This window comes from Triticum dicoccoides, chromosome 7A, assembly GCF_002162155.2.
Source record: "Triticum dicoccoides isolate Atlit2015 ecotype Zavitan chromosome 7A, WEW_v2.0, whole genome shotgun sequence".
Lineage (NCBI taxonomy): Eukaryota > Viridiplantae > Streptophyta > Magnoliopsida > Poales > Poaceae > Triticum > Triticum dicoccoides.
The window spans coordinates 638381353-638386583 of NC_041392.1; the positions used below are offsets into that span (position 1 = coordinate 638381353).

Here is a 5231-nt window from a genome sequence, read left to right on the forward strand (position 1 = left end):
AAAAGAAGCATGACAAAAGACAGACTCACTTAATTAGAACAAGCACATCATCACCACCGGACCACATAATCGATTGCCAATACAACCTAATGAAAGGAATCAAATGCCTACACCCACGCAAAATCCGTAGAATGAAGGCGCAAGGGGAAGCCAATCAAAAAAACTGAGCACTAGATTTGGAACGAACAGAACTATCAGAATCCAACACAAAAAAGAAAAGAAAAATAAGGTCAACCCACTATAAAGGAACCAAATCCAGAGCAATCGGAGCAGAAATCATCAAGATGACGTGGAGAAAGAGCTCTGAATCGTCATGGACAATGATGAACACATCACCAAGGAAGGCCCTCTCGCTCTTTAGTCTTTCTCTCTCTCTGCTTGAGCAGTGCGGCTTGCGAAATAGGAATGACAAAACGGTTAGATAAGAGAATTGAAAATAAAAAAGGAAAAGAAGATAGCAACGGTCTAAACGAGATAGGCTGGCCATCTCGCTCTTTGCTCTTTCTCTCCCCCAAACCAGGTAGATAAGAGAATTTCAAATAAAGAGGAAAAGAAGACAGCAACACTCAAAACGAAACGAGCTTGCCCAACAACAATTGCGCTTGTGTAAGAGAACAACAGCCCGAATCTTCGCGTTTTATCCAACAGGGATAAAATTTGAATGATGACGAATTAAAATCAGTCAAGTGAAAAATAATAATTTTTTTCTATGTACATCTCTCTTTGATGTGTAAAAATACTGGACTTTCATTATTCTAAGAGAAAAGTACGTTTTTGGTCCCTCAAGTTTTCTAAAAGCATAGATTTGGTCCTTTAAGATTTTTTGGTATACATTTGGTCTTTCAAGTCTCAAAACGGATAAGATTGGTCCAAAACCAGATTTTGAGCATGTTGACAGGGGTTTGACCACGTTTGCCCGGGTTTGACTGATGAACAGTAATTCAAAAAAAAATACCAAACAAATTAAAAAAATGAAATTTTGTGACTACCAAAGTGCTTGGGTACGCTAGGTGTGTGTACATTTTTGTGGTCACACACCTAACGCGCCCAAGCATTTTGATTGCCACACAATTTTATTTTATTGTTATTTTTTTGAATTTACGGTTCATCGGTCAAACCGGGTCAAACTTGGTCAAACATGGCCAAACCAGGTCAACATGCTTGAAATCTGGTTTTGGACCAAAGTTATCCGGTTTTGAGACTTGAAGGACCAAATCTATACAAAAAATCTTGAGGGACTAAGTCTATACTTTTTGAAAATTTGAGGGACAAAAATATACTTTTCTTTTTTTCTAATCGCCACTATTGTGATATCTTGGAACTCTGAGAATGCAGTACTGCAGAATTGATAGCACAGTGATATGGCAATATGGCTCAAGCTTTGTACACCTTTACAATTCCATTGCAGCTCAAGCTTTGTACACCTTTCAAGCATGTTTACAAGGTGCGTTCGTCCCTGGCAGTAAATTTGTCAATATACATTACAAAATAAATCATCTTTGTACATTGGAGGAATGGAAATGCACTCCAAGTGATGAGGTAGAATGGTGGTCGTCGGCGGTGCGGCTATTCGGCTGAAGCTGGGACGTCGGCGGTGCCAGCTAACCACGGGCATTGGAGCGCCATGGCCGCTGGCAGACGCTCGCCGGGGTCTGCCCCGCGGCGGCGAGCGGCGTGGATGCCATACACGTGCTACCGAGCACGCGGAAAATTCTGAGGAGCTGGTCGGTCGCGCTGTGGCCAGGGAACAGTGGCTCGCCGGCGACCACCTCCGCCATGACGCAGCCAAGCGACCAGGCGTCCACGAGCACGTGGTAGTCCGATTCCCCAGGAGCATCTCCGGAGCCATGTACAAGAGCGTGCCAGCCTGACCGCGCGGCGGCGTCGCGCTCGCCATGGAAATGGCCAGCCCGAGATCACATATCTTCACCACGCCCTCGCCGCCGACGAGGATGCTCCCGGGCTTGATGTCCCGGTGGACGATGCCTCGCTCGTGCATCCTCCCGGCGCCGCTCAGAAGCTGCCGCATAACGCGGCGGGTCTCCTTCTCCGCGAACGGTCGGCGGCGACCACGCAGGACGTGACAGAGGCTCGGGCCGACGTGCTCCAGGACGAGGCTGCACGATGCCGTGCAAGCCGACGACGGAGGGGTGGCCGCGGCTGTTAGCCCGAACTACTGAGACCAGAGGGTCGTGACTATCTACTGGTAGTACTTGCACTCAGCTCACTAGTATAACACACACACACTAGTGCAGGGCAAGACACACACACGAGGAGGAAAGACGCTCACGGGATACTAGTTGTATGAAGCTCAAATGCTTGGAATGGAATGCTTACAACCGGAGGGGTGGAGCTCCTTTTATAGCTAACTGAACCGACTATGCTACGCACTAGGTGACGTCAAGTGCATGAGTGACCTCATGGCTTACGTGCTACATTCCTTAGTTACTAAGGATACGGGAGCTCTAGTAATTTCTTTCCAGTTTTACTACTGCTGCCGACATGCAGCCATACATGCATATGAGACTAGCTACGTAAATGCTGCTGCTGCTGTTGTGTGCATCGGAAGACCAAGGTTGACTCAACATTCTCCCCCTCAACCTTGTCGAAGGAGCTTGATGTCGATGATCCCGACCTTGTCGCGCAGTTCCTGGAACCGGACACGACCAAGTGACTTGGTCAGGATGTCCGCCTTCTGCTCACCGGTCCTGATGAACTCCACGTTCACCGTGCCTTTCTCGACGCAGTCACGTATGAAGTGATAGCGGAGATCGATGTGCTTGCTGCGGTCGTGTAGCACTGGATTCTTGCAGAGGGAAATCGCCGACTTGTTGTCGACGAAGATGAGCGCAGGGGCGGTGTCCTGATTCAGCATCTCGCCGAGAAGGCGAGCAAGCCAAATGCCTTGACAGGCCGCTGTAGCTGCCGCGATGTACTCCGCCTCGCACGAAGATACAGCGACAACCTTCTGCCTCACCGATTGCCAGCTGACGGGACTATTCCCGAGAAGGAATAGTATGCCCGAGGTGCTCTTCTGGGAGTCCACGTCACCAGCGTGGTCGGAGTCGCTGTACCCGACCAAGCTCTCGCCATCGCCACGACGATACATGCATCCATGCGTGAGCGTACCCGCGATGTACCGGAGCAGGTGCTTGACGGCAGCCAGGTGATCGCTTGCCGGAGCTTCCATGAACCTACTCAGGTATCCGACAACGAACGTGATGTCCGGTCGGGTGTGCACGAGGTACCTGAGACTCCCGATGATGCTACGGTAGAGTGTGGCATCCACCGCCTTCTCGCGGCTCTCCTTGCTGAGCTTCAGCCGTGCCTCCATTGGAGCATGCACAACATAGCAGTCCTTCATGCCTGCTCGCTCGAGCATCTTGGTGGCGTAGGCCGTCTGCGTGATCGTGATGCGACCACCCTCCTGGTTCACCTCCAGCCCGAGGTAGTACCGGAGCAGCCCAAGGTCGCTCATGCTGAAGAGACGATGCATCTCTCCCTTGAAGCGTTGAACCTCTTCAGGCTCTGCCCCGGCGATGACCAAGTCATCGACGTAGATGCCGACGATGAGCAGCGTGTTCGCGGTGCCACGCGAGTACACACCATGCTCAGAAGCGCTGCGTGAGAACCCAAGGGATGCAAGGCTTGCATCGAGCTTGGCGTTCCACGCCCTTGGGGCTTGCCGGAGACCATAGAGGGCCTTGTGTAGTCGATACACGCCCTGCTCGTGGCCCTTGGCAACGAAACCGGGTGGCTGGGTGACGTACACCTCCTCATTAAGGTCGCCGTTGAGAAACGCCGACTTGACGTCCATGTGGTGTACCTCCCACCCACGGTGAGCGGCCACGGCAAGGATGAGCCACACCGACTCCAGCCTTGCCACCGGAGCGAATACTTCCTCAAAGTCCACTCCCTCACGCTGCACGTAGCCCTTTGCGATGAGGCGCGCCTTGTGCTTGACAATGGCGCCGTGCTCGTCCTTCTTCACCTTGAAGACCCACTTGAGCCCGATGGCTTGGTGCCCAGCAGGCAGCGTGGTGAGTGTCCAAGTGGTATTGTCGTTGATCGACGCCAGCTCGTCCAGCATCGCGTGGCGCCAGCAATCCTCTTGCTCGGCCTCCGCGAATGTGGTCAGCTCCTCGCCGGCCATCAGATGCAAGACCTCGTCGTCATCAGCGTCCTCATCCTCGGGCTGTTGCGGTGTTGCCGCAGCTTCGCCGAGGAGATCCCGCATGCGCCGAAACCTGTGGGGGGCTCCTACGCTGTCGTCGGCGTCGAATAGCTCCGACCTCGCCGTTGGCGGGGTTGCGAACTGCCTCCCAGGACCCATGTTGCTTGACGTCGTGGTGTCCGGCGACACCGTACCCGGGGACGGTGTTCTCGAGGTCGCTGTTCCCGGATCCACACCTCCCGAGCTTCCCGGGGTGGTACTTCTCGGGATCTTGCTTCCCGGGGTTGTAGAGTACATCGGGTACTCCACAGTGAAGGAACTGCTTGCCGGGGCCTCCCCCGACGCCTCCCAAGTCCATCGCGCGTCTTCGTCGAAGATGACGTCGCGAGAGACATGTACGCGCTTTGAGACGGGGTCATACATCTTGTACGCCTTAGAGCCCGTCTCATAGCCCATGAACACCATTGGGGTGCTCCTGTCGTCGAGCTTCTTCAGCTGTGGGCGCGTCATCTTGACGTGCCCGACGTAGCCAAATGTACGGAGGAAGCGTACATCTGGCTTCCTCCCATACCACGCCTCGTAAGGCGTCTTTCCGTCGATGCTCCTTGTGAAGGAGCGGTTGAGGATGAAGACGGCCGTGAGCACGGCCTCCCCCCAATACGTGCTCGGCACCTGCTTTGCCTTGAGCATGCAGCGTGCCATCCCAAGCACTGTCTGGTCCTCCGCTCGACGACGCCGTTCTGCTGCGGCGAGTAAGGTGCTGTGAGGTGACGTTGCACCCCTTTCTCATCGCAGTGCTTGTAGAACATGGCCGATGTGAACTCGCCGCCACGGTCCGTGCGCAGCACGCGCAGCTTGTGGCCACACTCGACCTCTGCTGCCGCTTGCTGCTTGACGATGGCTCGCTCCGCCTCATCCTTGGAGGCGAGGAGCAACACCCACATGAACCTGCTGTAGTCGTCGACGAGCAGCAGGATGTAGCGACGCCCTCCTGGCGTTGCCGGGGTGATTGGGCCGCAGAGGTCCCCATGAACCAGCTCCAGGGGTTTCTGCGCCC

General features: G+C 53.9%; 1 pseudogene; it reads right to left on the minus strand.

Annotated features, from left to right (window-relative positions):
• Positions 1-1601: 1601 nt before the first annotated feature.
• Positions 1602-2422, minus strand: LOC119333756 (annotated as a pseudogene).
• Positions 2423-5231: the final 2809 nt, after the last annotated feature.